This window comes from Uranotaenia lowii, chromosome 2, assembly GCF_029784155.1.
Source record: "Uranotaenia lowii strain MFRU-FL chromosome 2, ASM2978415v1, whole genome shotgun sequence".
In the NCBI taxonomy this organism is placed as follows: Eukaryota; Metazoa; Arthropoda; class Insecta; order Diptera; family Culicidae; genus Uranotaenia; species Uranotaenia lowii.
Window position 1 is genome coordinate 299,548,768 of NC_073692.1, and position 16,408 is coordinate 299,565,175.

General features: G+C 35.8%; 1 protein-coding gene across 5 annotated transcripts in view; it reads left to right on the plus strand.

Annotated features, from left to right (window-relative positions):
• Positions 1–16,408, plus strand: part of LOC129749089 (kinesin-like protein unc-104) — a 212,100-nt gene that overhangs the window by 85,023 nt on the left and 110,669 nt on the right. For 2 of the 5 annotated variants that reach the window (XM_055743948.1, XM_055743949.1), the window contains exon 1: positions 10,207–10,530. The exons of 1 other annotated variant lie outside the window; for it this stretch is intronic. The gene's annotated coding sequence lies outside the window, so the exon portion shown is untranslated. Of the gene's footprint in view, positions 1–10,205; positions 10,531–10,902; positions 11,198–16,408 lie in introns of those variants that run through there. 2 more of the 5 variants (XM_055743945.1, XM_055743947.1) reach the window with 2 other exon arrangements.

Sequence of the window (16,408 nt, forward strand, 5' to 3'; positions counted from 1 at the left end):
TTATTTTATTTTAAAACGTGTATAATAAATGGGCATATCATCATTTACAACCGGGAAAAAAAACCGGGGAAACCGGGAAAAACTTTGGAATTTTAAAACGAAAAATTGCTAGCAACCCTGGTTTTATACACGGTTTTCGGGAATCGACACAGTTTTTACAGTGTACATATACCCGCATAAAAAAAAAATTTGGTTAAAAAATATTGAACTAATTGATTGGATCTATAGAAATAACTAATATTGCGTTTTTTTCACAAAAACACATGCCAACCAAAAAAAACCTCCCACCCCAAATTCGAACAAGTTCTCAGTCGTCTTTAGCAGCTGCACAGCTGTCCACATATGTATGCTCCGAAATGTGTTGTTGACTCTCTGTCTACATATGTACCTACCTACATATTTACAATCAAGAATTGCGAAACAAATGGGGAAATTTATTGCAATTAGGAAAGCTTTGGGTAATTGTGCTGCACCTGGCTGACTGTAGAGGGGATGTTACTGAAGGAGTCCAACCATTCGGAACAAGTCGCAATAACATCGTCGGTCCTCAGTGGGTACCACTAACAGCATCAAGACCAATCTCGAATGGTATATTACGATGATTGTGCAAATGAATGAATGTTGCATCTTGGAAAAGTTGGTTCCTAGAATGGAGCGAAAAATGCGCGCGCATTCTGCATAGAGGTACATTACTACACGGGAACAAATAATGAAGAAGTATGAATAGTCACATATTTCGCCGGTCGGTTGCCAAAATTTGAATTCAATTCACTTTAATTTAATTTGTTAGGTTAAATTAACTCGACCTTTTTTTTCTCTTTTTAGGTATCTACATAATTATGTGAAGAAATAAATTTATGAGTAAGTACCTAAAATCTTTTAAAAGGTTTCAGATTTAATATTTGATTAGGCGATATCAAATAGATTTGTATTCGATCAGAACTGTCACAATAGACTAAGTCGATTTGGGGTCATTTTTGAATTTCTCAAACCCTGGGGTCTAAAAAGCTTCGTCTTGGTCCAAAACTCATCCATGTTTTTTTGCAGAATTTTAAAGTAACGTTTACATGAGTAAATTTGAACTTTTAGGTTTGTATGGGAAAATTGAATATTTTGTACTGGAAAATCAATATCATTTTTGTTTCTTCTGTGGAACCGATCCTGCTGATGGTTTTTGTGCCAATTAATGAACTTTGTGAAGGAAATTTTCTGCTGAAAAATTTTGTTCAAGACCATAACTTAGTATCTTGTTAGGCAAAAAAGTTATTAGCTGTTTAACAAGGGTATGTCTTTTCGCATTGATAAACAATAAATTCAATTGACATCACTGCTGGGTGCCTAGCGAGGTATTCCATGACTACTTTTCATGCAATACTTTGCAGGGCACATAAGTTGTTCAGCGGAAAATTTCCTTTAGAGAATTTTTAAATTGGCACAAAAACCATCAGCAGATTCGGTTCCACAGAAGAAAAAAAATTGATTTTCCAGTACTAAATAGCATAGCATAGCATTAGGTGACTACACACATCTTGCATTGGCTGATACACAAGGTACAGCTCATAATTAAAACCAACACAAGATGCCAAAATGAGTGTCTGGATGCAACACTCATTTCAAGTGTTGATTTTAAAAATAAGTGTGGTACCTTTATGCACACCGCGACAAGTCAATGTAATCATAATGGGGATTATCTGATACAACAAAATTAACTTTTCAGGTGCAGAGAACTCATACGACCCAGGGTGTTGAATTCAGAAAGGTGGGGAAAGGTAATTTTTTATGGGAAATCCTATTTGGCAAATAGGATGAATGAGTAGAAGTGCAATACAAATATGACAATGAATAGTAAAAATAATTTTCAAAAAGAAACGATCTCACCAAACTCCAACAAACCAAAAGTGAGGGGTGCTGTCATCCAATTCTTCTTTATTCCGGTCATCTTGATACTGGTTGCATTTAAATAAATATTTTCAATATCACTAAATGGTTCCTCTTCCTTACAAACAAAATGTCAGCTGCCAGTTATTTGCCAATACGTAACTATTAGGCTTCGCCAAAAACTAAGAAAATAAAAACAAAAGCAGACACGAGAAATCAAGTCGAAAAAAAGGCGTTCACGGTTTCTATTTTTTTCCTTAATGAAGATCCACTTTTCAATTTAAGCACAAAATTCCGCACAGAACTCTTCCTACAAAAATTTGGTTCCACATCATTTATATCCCTCAATTGGATTTGCACTTATTTGATGCTAAGCATGAAAAAAAAAAAAAAAATTGATTTTCCAGTACTAAATATTAAATTTTCCCATACATACATAGAAGTTCAAATTTACTCATGTAAACGATACTTAAAAATTCTGCAAAAATCATGGATGAATTTTGGACCTAAGCGAAGCTTTTTAGGCCCAGGGTTTGCGAAATTCGAAAATGACTCCAAAACGACTCAATTTACTGTCACAACTCACAACTAACCCTTCAATGCATTGTGTTGTTTTTAATCAATATTTAATAACTGGAATCCAAGTATCTCGGAAACAAGGTTGATACTTTTTAGTCGTGTAGGTATGCACTACAAATATTCTAGAACTTAATATTAATGAGTACATGATATTTTTGTTGCTGATTTTTTCATGCTAGCGAAATCTGAGAAGATATTAAAAAAATCCAAATATGAGCGCTAATAATCACAGCAGCTTTGCCTACAAGCGACACGCCGCATAAGTCGCGACGTTGAAAATAATAACGTCGCAGCGCGAGTTTCCTAGGAGACTTGAAGCATGCAATTGATGTAGTAAGGAAAATTACAGTAAACAACATAAACAATGTTCGAGTACTACATCGAAATCGCCTACTGGACTGAAAAAAGAAAAACAAACCTACGAATGACAGGAATCTAGTAAAAAAGCGTCGCTAGTCCTACTGTCGCTATTCGGTTTGGTGCTATACACATAATATTGTAATCATAATCAATGTAACACAAATAACACACGACGTATTACAGGACACGACACTTAACGTTTTTACTAACGGAAAAAGAAATTAAATTTACCTTTTTTGTCGACTGGTTTCGGGCTCGATGTTGCCCATTTACAAGACGATGTCCGACTGACTAGATGAAGGAAAAACACTAATACATGTTCATACTATGCAATAGTATTCGTCGAAAGGTGCTCGGTTTGTTGGAAATTCGGTTCCTTTCCTTGACCTGTTAATTTCTAGAAAACAAGATAATTCAGTAAAATTCGGAATTTATCGTAAACCCACGTTCACGGATCGCTACATTACGGTTGATTCAAACCACTTTGGTGCGCAAAAGCAAGCTACCTTTCATTCGATGGCCCACCGTCTGTTCAACATACCAATGGAGAGCCACGAATTTGAATAAGAAAAGCAAAAAAAATGCTGGCTGGTGAATTGAACGGGTGCGATAAAGAGTTTGTCAGCAAAATCCTCCGAAAACATGAAGGGAAAAAGCTCCGTAGCAACGCAACCACATTCAAACCAGAAAGAGATGAATCTCAAAGAGTCTACCTGCCGTACCACCCTCCACTGACAAACAGTATCCGTAAGATTCTCTCCAAGCATGGTCTGAAAGTGGCTTACAAAAGTTCTAACACTTTGAAAGATCGACTGGTTTCTCTAAAAGACAAAGTGGCACCTGAAGAGAGATCTGAAATTTATGAGATTCCATGTCAAAACTGCACGGCCGTCTATATTGTCCAAACCAGACGAAAATTCAGAACCAGAATTAAAGAGCACAAAAACGCAGTAGATAACAGCAGGAGCAACGAATCTAGTGTAGCCGCCCAAGCGTCAGGATTTGATCACCGTATAAATTGGGATAAGGTTAAGTTAAAAAAAAGTGTACGCAAAGCGTCACATTTAAACGCATGGGAATCCATGTTTATCACCACATCGGAAAGGTCACTTATGAACGAGGATGACGCTCCAATCATATCACCGCTTCTCAACCAGCTCAAACCGAATTTTCAACAAACCGACAACCCTTCGACGAATACTATTGGATAGTATGAACATGTATTAATGTTTTTCCTTCATCTAGTCAGTCGGACATCGTCTTGTAGATGGGCAACATCGAGCCCGAAACCGGGCGACAAAAAAGGTAAATTTAATTCCTTTTTCGGTTAGTAAAAACGTTAAGTGTCGTGCCCTGTAATACGTCGTGTTTTATTTGTGTAGCATAATTTTTTACGTTTAGCACAACCAGTAAAATGAGTGATAATCAATGTAATTGTAATCAAGGTAAGGTGAACTAATCATCATTTTACCGACGTATATTTTCAATTTTGAACCTTTCAAAAATGAATTTTAATATTGTGCTAGAATATTATCAACTAGTCGAGGAGATAGCTTTTATTACCGAAAACATTTCATCCGAAGACATCAAACCCCTAGGAGTTGATTTATAGAAGTTACTAGGTTTTGTCCAGCACAAAGCAAGTTCTGTCCCACTGTCCCATGTGCACCTTTCAATATCATTCAGATGAAACCGCTTTTCCTCTGAATGATGACATTTAACCTAACTTTCTGAAACTTGATCTCTAAGTTTGTTTTTCAAAATCTGAAATTTTTACTCTGTTTTTATTAACTCCATGAGTTTATTCAATTACCTAAGCCAACATGTATGTTTCACTGGAATGGATTCACCATCCTCTTCCCCTTCCAATGTGGAAAAGTAAGCTTGCCAGATTGCCCGGTTTTATCCGGGTTTGCCCAGATATTTGATGCAAAATTTCGAGAAAGTCCGGTCCGGCCCGGTGAAAAAAGTCCGGATATTGCCCGGATTTTTTTCAAAATTTTCACAAAGAAACCAAAAAAATCAAAGTTTTTGAGTAAGTTTCATCAAAATCGATTAACGGTATGGACATTTTCAACGGTTGTTTCAAATAATTTCGCTGATTTACCTTTATAAACCTTTAAATATTTAAGCGTTCCAAAAAGTTTTCGTAAGTCTGCAATTACATTAATAAAATATTAATTTCATTTTTTTTGCATTCTTTCTTTGCTTTTATATAAAATAACTCCTATATTTTGCCCGGCTATTGCCCGGTTTTTGGATTTGAAAAATTGAAATCCATGCCCGGATTTTGCCAGGTTTTTTTGAAAAAATGCCCGGAATTGCTAGGCTCGGATGGGAGTGGAAAAAATTCTGGCAACCTTAGGAAAAGGCTCACGAACTTCTATAAAAATATTTTAGTAGGTATCTAAATAACACTTACACAACATACCACACTTGGCTGCAATTGTTTGGTATGCTTACGAGGAATGCCAAATACAATTTTAATAAAATCCTGCCTTCTCAAATTATTCGTAGGCTCATAATCTCTCTTCATTGAAATGGTCCTGCCTGCTGGATAGGTTCTAAATTTGAGACAAACAAATCTTGCGTGAAACCCTTCCCCCTCTTTTTTGTAAGCAGGGAAAAGCCCCTAGGAGTGTAGCACTCTTCAAGCCACTTCTCCCAAAAGCATAAAACCTCCTCATCACTTCTTTATTCGATTTTAATTTTTTTTTCAATGGTGTTGTTACAATGTTTTTTTTTTACAATTTTCACTTTCATTTTGATATGAGAAACGATGTTAATAAATGGGTTTTCTGGCATAGGTGACTGGTGGCGGCTGGTGGCGAGAAGATAAAAAGATTTGCATGGGCATTAGTTTTATTGAGTAACTAAATTCAGGCGATGAAGATTCAGAGGCTTCATGCAGTCCCAGCGAGGGGATCCTCTTTTAAGGGAACGCTGGTTGGCAGGCTACCGAAGTACGGACTGTTGGCTTAACTCATTGGATGAAGGATTCTAAATTAGATCTCATGTGCTTTTTGATGAGCGTTTTAAATTTGTTTGTGCTTCTTTCAGTTTGTATGTCCGCAGGTAGTTGGTTTTAACAGATTTTACTGTAGTAAGTGAAAGCTTTTTAGCAAATTCTGTGGTGGGTTGTCGTACATACAAGCTGCTTTTGTTTCTTAAAGGATATCTGTGTTCTGGACGATCGTATTGTTGATCGTGATGTGCAAGTGGGTTATGTAGATGATTGTGGATTATGGATGCAGCTTGGAGTTCTCTCAATGCATTGATTTACAGAAAAGATTCATCTGCTTCATGAAAGAGACTCCTTGTAAGATACAGCCTTGGACGCTTGTTTACAGCCTTCAAACAACGACCTTGAGCTGTCTGTAGAGGTTTGAGTGTTGTTCTGGCTGCGGATCCCCAGATGAATACCAAGTATTGAAGTTTGGACTGAACAAACGCATGGTACATGATGGGAAGTTGTTTTTGAGTTACGAAGCTATTGATTTTCCAGTAGAGTCCGCATGCTGTAACGACTTCATTTGTAAGCTTTTGTATATGGTGTGTTCATCTTAACGCTGAGTCGATCGTCAACCCAAGATATGTGAATTCCGTTACTTGTTCATTTTTTACCGAATCAACAATAAGCTCATGTGTTTCAGTGTCAGCATATTGAAACGGATTTACGATCATGTGTTTCGTTTTGGATAAATTGAGGGACAACTTGTTTTCGCTGAAGAATTCTTGGAGAAGTTTCATGTCTTCGGATTTGTGCTCGATCATATCGTTAAGATTTTCTTTTACGTACAGTAAGCAGGTATCATCAGCAAAAAAGCTGGGTTTTCCGTGGAGCTGCAAGTTTGGCAAATCATTCACGTAGATCAGGAACAGCTCCCTTGAGGCACTCCGACTTTGAGAGGGCAAAGATAACTCTTAAATCCGTTTAATATCACGTACTGGTTTCTGTTCGACAGATAACTTTTCATGAGGTCATGTGCTTTTCCACGAATCCCATAAAAGTTTAATTTTTTCAGAAGGATCGTGTGATCAATTGTGTCGAATGCCTTTTTCAGGTCCAGAAAGAGAAGGCCAGTTTTCTTTTTGTTTTCTAGTGGCTGGCAGAATTGACAATTTTGAGGCAATCTGGGAATTTTCCATTTGATAGACTTTCAATGAAAACATCTTGGATTAAATCCGAAAAATAATGATAGTGTCGCTTTAATGAAATGACCGGGAATTCCATCAGCACCTACACTTTTATTTGAGTCGAGATCTTTTATAAGTACAGTGACTTCTTGTGCACTTGCAGGTCGAAGGAATATCGAGTTCCGTTGTGACATAAGTGTTCCAAATCTATTGACGTCGCCTTGACTAGTGATCGTAGTGGCAACGTAGTGGTTTTTTCTTCTCATCTCTTACTACTTACTACATACATTCGAGTTCCCGATCCATCAGATCGTACTCCTCGAAAAGCTGAGTAAGCGATCTGAAGTTCTTTTTGTGCTTAAGGTCGTGGAGCCTGTCGCGCATCGCTGTTCCCGAATATATGTTCCGATGCTGGAAGACTTTACTAGAATGTTCATGACTTCTTTTGCATATCCGATTATGCGATTGAGTACGGTATTATCGATGGATATAAATGGCCATTTTGCCTTTTCCGGAGAGCGATTTTGCCTCCTCAGCCGGCTCTTTCCTTGGAACGGCGCAGTCGTCTTCGTCGATAGTTCGCACCAAGATGTGGATCTGATTTTTGGCGACTATTCTGCGCTCAATCCTCCACTTCCAAGATGCAAGTGCTCCTTCTGGTCGTCGAAATGAAATGCCGCATGCTGGCCGCAGCGTGGTTGAAGACGGCAACAAGAGTACCCCTCTCGAAAACGAACTATTCCCTGGCTACCTTGGTTGCAGGCTCCTCGGGTTTTTTTTCCGACCTCGAATCCTTCTTAGGCACTCGAGACATCTCGGTTGTCCTTGCCTAGCTTCTGCGACGAATTGATGGTTGCCAACTTGTTAACCACAAGCTATATAATTTTTTCCGAACTTGAGAGTACCCCGCTCACTCTAACTTTCATTTTAAACCAGACGAATCTGGGCCCATACCCTGCGAAAAACGCAGGTTTCAGTGGTGGAATAGAGTTATCGATTATTCACTTTTTTGTCATGTACTTAAATAACTACTTATTAAATAAGCGATAGCCATTAATCACACAGCGATCACTCATTAATGTTCTCAATTATGTGTGATATTCTGAGCTAATCTCTCAGAATATCTGGCAACACTGCTGCGTTACCACAAACCTAACTTGTGTACTTTCGCTTTATTGTGTGATGATGTAAACATTTGTACTGTGCTCGCAGTCATCAGTTGTCATCATTAAACATCAATAGAGTGTTTTTGACATTTCTTACGCACACTTGCTGAGCGTGTACAGATGAGACGGGACGATTAACCTCAAAAACTCTCGGTACAAAAAACGGGCAGCCGGTCGATATACATGGTCGTTTTTGAGGTTGATTGTCCCAAAACTGAAAAGTGTTTGTGAAACAACCTGTATAATATCACGAACACTATCAGCGGCAAATAGAACTATTCTATTGTTCGCCAATGCGAATTTCATGAAACAAGTGGGAACCAAAACAAACAACGTTTTGGTTTGGCTGCTGGGAAAACTTTTGCTTGCCGGAGGATCCGAATCAAATGGTAAGTTTCAACAGTTGTAAATAAGGGGTACCAAATTCTCATATGAACATTTCTCGTTCCCAAAAACCCTCCCATGCCATATTTGGTACCGTTTGCTTGATCGGTTCTGGCAAGGAAAAAAAAATCCGTACAGCACTACTGTTAACGCCAAAAGGTTCACGAAGGACAATTAATGGCTAAAATGGTAGCAAAATAGCGTTTTTTGTGCACCAATCCTTTCTCTAATAAGGTTAATTTTTATTTTACTCATACATATATGAACATATAAGTAATTTTCGTATGGAAACATGTTGAAATCTTGTGTAAAACATGTGATTCAAATGCTTCAATAAATGTTTAGAACGTCTTATTTATGTATATCCTCGTCTAACAATAGCTAAAGTTGAAAAACTACTTTAAAGAAACTTCAAAATAACTTAAAAAAAACCTCTATAACTCTGCTCTGCACAGAGATACAGTTTTCATGTTTTCAACAAAGTTTCATATTTTTGCGTATTCTACAACTTTGTTGAACAAAATAAAGCTCTATCTCTTGCAACAATAAAGTTAGAATTTTCAATTTTTCCATAAAAGACTTTGACTAATTATTGATGTTTCCAAGTTATGAAGCATTTTTAAAGAAACAAATGTTCTGAAAACACTTTAGAGCTAATGGAAAGACAAAGGCGCTAGGAAAAAAGCTCCACTTCTTGCCCTTTTGGATCACTGTGCACTGGTGCTTAAACTTGCGCATTTGATTCGGATCACAGCTTTTTCTCAATATTTCTATGAAGCTTTCTCCTCTGATTCAGATCACAACCAAACTTTCCGGCATAATTCTTTATGCAATTACTATAATTTATGCCAAATTTGAGCTAAATCGAATGGTTGTATTCTTTCTGTAAATGTTTTCCAGAGAAATACTGTTTATCTAAATTTAAGTTTTATTTTATTTTAGTCGTTGTTTTTAATCACATCTGAATGATATTTTCTTATACCGGCGCTAGATTTGGAACTTAAAACGATCCTGGACTCTGCATTACCTTGCCCTTTTTCTACCTTTTCCACATACAACCTCATTGATTTCCTATAGACAGAAATGTGAGCTGAAACGTATCTGAGAATGACTGGATAAGTCGCCTTGTACGACATTCACCAGTATCTCAGTGACAGTATTTTTCTTGCCCCTGCCATACAGCTCTACTGTGTACTAAGTTACTACACATACGTCATTCTCAGTTAGTTCTGCGTGAGTTTTCTAGTTTTTAACAGTTTAAAAAAAAATATTTTCTTTATTTCCATGTCCAATGTTGGAATTGCAAAATTTGCTTCGTGAAAATTTAAATATTTTTTTTTACGTATCTTCTTATTTGGACAAAACATTCAAAAAATCTAAACTTAAACATTAACAACTTTTGCTGTCAAGTAGATTGCTCCTGGGGTGGCCAATAGTATTGGTAAATCGATAACAACCGAGGGACTGCTGCTGCTGCCATTGGAATTCATCGGTACCTGACATTCCGGGGCACGGCGCATGCCCACGGATGGGTGATGTTCGATCCGGCAACGACGACGACGACGACGACGACGACGATATAGTGACCCGAAGTTTCGGAATTCTTCGCCGATTTTTTTTGTCGTTGGTAGTAGGCAATTGACAAAAACAACAAAAACATACACTCCACGGAGCTCGAGAGCTTCACAGCAGCAAAGTTTCCGTTTAGTTTCGTACTAAAGCTCGGGCGGAATGGAATTCTAAGTGATAGCGCGAAAGATTAGAAATTGTGTTTGTCCCCCCCCTAGAGCGTGTGGATTCAATTGGAGAAGGCTCTGAAGGGCTGTTCCCTTTTTTGGTTTTTCTTTCTTTCGATTGTGGAAAATTTAGAAAAAGCGTCGTTTTTGTGAAATTTGAAGACCCAGTGTTTTAAGGGGCTGTTTCAGGGATTGGAAAATCGTTTAGTTTCACAAGTGGTGATCAAAAGGATGCTAAGTGAGCATTAACGAGGGCCAAAAAGTGATTTCGAGTGATAAATCCAAAAGAAGTAAGTGTTTATTAGTTGTGTAAATGTTTCTAATTTGCTTATGGAAATGATAAAAAAAAAGGAAAATCACATTTCTGTAGTGTACAATAAATTTTCAAGTACCAGCTCTTGATAAAGGTCATGTACATGGTGAACAGTGAAAACGGGGTTCCATATTTGATTTCCGTCTGTGGTGAAAATCGACTGGCGGCCATATTGGATTTTCCTGAAGTACAGATTACGTCGCCTGTTGTGGAAAAATGCTATGAAAAATCAACGAATTGGGAACATTTTTATGGAATAATATAAGTGAATTAAAAAAAAGTGATTTGCAAATTCGTACAAGGGAATTGAAATGTCAAAAGTTGTGATTCATCATTTTTTCCTCAGGAATATTGTGTGAACATAAAAAAAAAAACATCGTGTGAGAGAATTTTCTCTCCTTCTCATTGCAGGATCATTAGGCTGTCGACAAAAGTCGTCAGCAGGACAATCGTTTTTTTTTTCTCCTGCTCAATTCGTATGATTCATCCTTGCCCCACGAGCCAAGTGCTACCAATGTTGTGCCAAAGCACAGCAGGACTTGAACAAGGAATCCAGTATACGGTATCAGGATAAATTTCTCAGACTTCAGAGTTTTCCCTGAAGAGTCATCATTTTGGAGTCGAGTGAAAACTTTGACAGACAGGTATTTATAAATTCTAACATCTCTGGCCCTGGTGAATTGAAACTTATATCGGACTGCCTGGCGTTTATGGAATGGATCAATTTTTTATAGTAATTCATGTTAACAAAAAAAAAATGAATAAATCGGACCCTCATCACGCCCTTTTCGGGCTCGGAATTGCGACTTTGTAAATGAAAAGGCCAACAAAATTCAGTCGCAATATTTTTTTTATCTTGAAAATAAATCTAAAAAAATTGTTTAGACCTTAAAACAGAATTTGTAAATTTTCATTTTTCTTGAGTTTCAAATAAACGGAAAGTTTTCAAATAACAGCTTTACAGTCTTTATACAATAAAAAGTCAACATCACGAACCAATCTAATGATCGATTTCATTTTCTGTGTGGGACGAATGATAAATGACTTTCCAAGCTGCAAGACACCGTCGGTCGTCGTCGGTTGGTCCTGAACGAGTAGGACCTGGAATGGAGGGATGAATCTTATCCCCCCATTCTGCGATATGCACTCCAAACCGAAGTAAGGGATGCTGCTGCACTGCAATTTTAGACGTCACAAAGAGCCATACTTAGGACTGCAGCCAGCAGCTGCGACGTCCTTTTTCTCCATGGCTATGAGCAGTAGGTAATTGCAACAACCCTTATGGAAGCACGATTTCTCGGCTCACTTCTGATGGAGATAAGTTTGAGTGCCCTTATGCGATGTCTGCCATGAGATTGCTCATTTGAAAATAAGAAAAAAAAAGAAAAAACGGTAATGAAGATGTTTGAAACTTGTGAAGCGATTTGCAGACAGACGACGGAGGTGAATCATACTAGTAATTTGCAACTGCGACAGGAACTTTGATGTTTGGTATTAAGAAAAAAATGGTGCTCTTCAAAACGATTACTGAAGCTTGACGTCGAAAAAATTGAAGTTTTTAAGCCGATTTCCAAATGACTCTTTTAATTCTACAGTTAGTAAAAATGCCATAAGAAAGCAGTGATTAGTTTTTAATCGCTGGCCGTTTTTTTTGCAATATTGACTTAAATCATCAAAATATGGGAAATTGCAAATTTGACTTAAAACATCAACAAAACTGTTGAAGATAAAAAATTAAATGATTGTGCTGAAAAAGTTAGTAAGGAATGTTACAACAAAAAAAACAAATATTTATGGATTTTCTTGTTGCCAGATCCGAGAGTTATTTATTCAAGGCAAGTTGTTGTAAATACAAAGTCAAAAATATTGTTGCAATACAATCATTCTTTAAGAAAATTATTCCATCTCGCCTATGAAAAATCGAGGCAACAACTCAACAATTATTTGCATAAAGGACCTGAAAGGAAAAATAAATGCCATTCGATTTAAAATGAAAAAAAAATCTTTAAAAAGAAATGAAGATTAGTTTTTGAATGGAGTTTTATGTTTGATCAATCAATTTCATCTGACACTATAATTCATCCACAAAATACTCTAAAGCGTTCATATAAAATCAAATGCCAACTAAATGAAATGAAACTCTGTAAAAGTCATATGTAGGGAATATTTGGGAATTGCTTTCGAGTAAGAAACTTTCGATGAGGTTTTTAAGATTATCGAATACCTATTAGGTATATAATTTTAAAGTTTTTCCAGTCCAGTTTCTGCATTACAAACTAGCTTATGTGGCTTGTAATATCGCTCAGTTAGCAAGTCAGTTGCTCACCGAGCCGATGTTCATAAATTCAAGCCCAAGAGTAAACATTGAACACAGTTGTACCGGATAATGACGTAAAGGTGTTAAAACGAGTATAAACGAAACAAATAAATAAAAACACTTACGTTGGATTTTTGAAACCTTATGGCTCAGACCTTTAGCCATAAAATAAGAGAGAAAATAACACTTTCATGGAGAAAAATGATTGAAACTTGATTGTGTTGAAAGCTAGGTTTATGGCCTACATTTTCAAAAAATGTGTTAAACAAAACTTAAGAAAAAATTATAACCCGTTGCTTGATTTTTTTCATATTTCAATTCACTTCTAGTGTTTAAGATGTAAAATTGTAAAACTTTTCGTACTAAATCAGGATTGAATGCATCACTTTTGAACTTTGCAAAGGTATTCATGAATGTTAGGTTTTCCATTATAGGGTATTGGAACATTTTCTTTCGAAAGTTTATTTTCTATATGATAAAATTAGTTTTTCTCGAGTTTTATTTCTCGACAGAGCCCAAAAGATACAACATTCTATCCATCTGAATAAGAAAACGACTTATTTTAAAAATTCAAACACCTAATCTAAGGCTGTCTAAAACATAAGCTCATATTTCAATATCTGCACGCCTTTTTCTTTTACAGGCATGTTCGCTTCAATCTACCCAATCTACAATACAATTTTTATTTTTGAAATTCTACTTTGTAAGTTTATTTAAATAAATTCAATTTTCACGGCGCTTACGGGTTAATCGAACCGCAAAAATAGCAGTACTCAATGAGAAATTCTGTATAGCTATTCATATTGTGATAAAAAACCACAATGGATTAACCAAATCCGAAACTTCAGCTAGAACTATGTAGTCAACTTTTCCACATCCTACAGGTTTTTTCTTTCTGGTTGCTAGGATATTTTATTCCATCCGCATGCTCGTTTATCTGGATTTCACTCGCTGGAGCCAGTCTCTGGAGCCACTCTCTGAAGCCACTCTCTGTTTAACAGTTTCATTGTTCAACCGGACCAAATTATAGAAAGCCCTTTTCGTATTTCAGTCGAAGTATTTAAAAAAAACTCGATTGTTGATTAATATCACTGAAAATAGTTAAATTCGCATTAGTGATTACTGATTATTATGAAGCCTACTTACATACATGTTTAAAGGCTTGAGTTACAGCATTTTATCTTTCTTAAACTATTTCTTACAAAATTATGCTTTAGAGCTTCAAATCCATCGAAACGGGACCTTCAACTCGTGAACTTCAGCATTATAAAATGGGACTATTTCAGCGAACTGTGTATAGTTGCATCCGCAGACCGCATAATGAAAATTTTTTCGTCGCATTTTTTTTTCATAGCTGAACGAATTTTCGTGACAACTCCAGTGAATTGGGATGAAAAGTTGTATTTTATCAATGTTTTATTGCCTTGAATGCCTTTTGTAGTTTGTGCTGCTATTTTTCTTACTGATTCAGAGTAGAAAAAGGAACAAAAATAAAGTTTTTTCACCTTCCAGAAACCGTTATTTCGACATACTGAAAAAGTTCAGTTTGACCAGTTCTTCATGATAAACCAATTTAAACAGTAATACCGGTTAAACCACCCTTAATTTTAACGGTAATCAAGTTTAGAGTTAACCACCTAGCTTTTTTAGAAAGTCAAAATTGTTAGTGTCAAACTAATGGAACTTCATTATGAATGATTCTATTATCTTTTCCACATCCTGCAGGTTGTTCTAGTTGCTTGATTTTTTGTTCTTTCTGGTGAAACAGTAACTTCAGACAGTGGCTCCAGAGAGTGAAACCTGGATATATGAACATACGGATAGCCTGTTCCACTATCTCGGTTTTACTCTCTGGAGCCACTATCTGATGACACATTCCATTCCATTATTATCCGGTGGCGTATCGAAAAATCTTAAACTTGTCAGAAGTTTTAATAATTCAAATCACACAAAACCAACAAAAAAAGAGAAAAAAAATGTTTTTACATGCTTTATATAGTTTTCATAATAAATTTTTTGGTTTGAAAAAGTGTAATTCTTGACAACTTTTACAAAATTATTCAATAAAATATATGGATTGATTTTCTTTATAATTTTTTTTAATACGTTTTAAAGCCAACAAATACTGCTTCATTGTGTGGGAAAAAGATTTTTTTTTTATATCCAATGAGGTTCTTTGAAAAAGTGAACAAAACAGTCGCAAATTAATTATTTCGCGTCACAAAATAAAGTTTTTTTTTTATTTTACGGGAAAACTTTAACATTGTACAGCAATAAAAAATAAGATCTTCTTTGAAAATGATAAAACGATTCTGAAACGTAAAATTTTATAGAAATCGGTTGGAATCTAGCTGAGTTACAACAGCGCGAATGAGTGAATTGACGTCACAAAATTTAATTTTTTGTAAAATTTTAAAAGGGAAACATGCTCTAAAGCTGTTCTGACCCTCTAGATGGTCGGATTTTTACAAATCGAACATAATTTAGTTCAATTTTTTATTTGTTCGTTATATTTGAATAAAAAAATTAAAATTATTTTCCTTTGTGAATCTCTAAATAAAGACTGTGAGAATCAGTAGTAATTTTGACGTATGATTCCTCGATATGTTGTTATTCAAGTGCCAGTCAAAATAAGCAAAAAGTTATGAAAAGATACTGAAAATTTATGATTGTACAAGTCGGAATAACAAAATATCCCTTTCGTGACGTGAATTCAGTAACTACCCTGTTTTGTTGAAACTGAGTGGATTCACGTCACAACTTTAAAGAGGCATAACTTTGTTCATTTTCGTTCAATCGAGAGGATATGAACATCAAATTGTGCGTGATTATTTTCTCTACAACTTATTTGAAGACACCAATATCCTATTTCCACAGAGAGAACAGGAAATCGAAGTGGTATGTACTGAAGTCAAAAATTGTCAATTCTAGCGTGAATTCACGTCACAAATGTAATCGATCACAACAACAAAAAAAAAACTTGAATTTTTAAATGACCACATTATATTCATTTTGATAGAAATTCAATTTGCGATCGTTTGCTACTATTTTTTTATTTTCAAGGAAATTAGTTGACTCATACAATGATAACAGTTCTGAAAGTCCGGAAAAGGGATTTCACGTGACGGTGGAATGTGGCTAATGCTTTTTTTTTAATCGGACCAATTAGAAACTATCTCGAGAAACAGCCATACTACTAAATAATTGAGAACCTTACTCGTACTTCTGTACATACAAGAACTATTAAAACGCGATTGTTGCTAACCAAAAACACGATCAAATTTTCGTTACTCGTATTCTACATTTTTTATTGTTCTATTCGTCATTCGTAAAAAAAACAAAAAAAAAACTTTAATTCAGTTACTTATACTGAGCATTCCATATTATTTCACAAGAATATGAACCGTGAAATTTAGGGCATTTTCTTCATAAAAAATTGACCAAAACAGGACATTTGATTTTAAGTTTTCCAAATAAACAAAAAAACGCAATATTTGAGCATGATTTAAAAAAAATTAAATGAATTTAAACCAAAAAA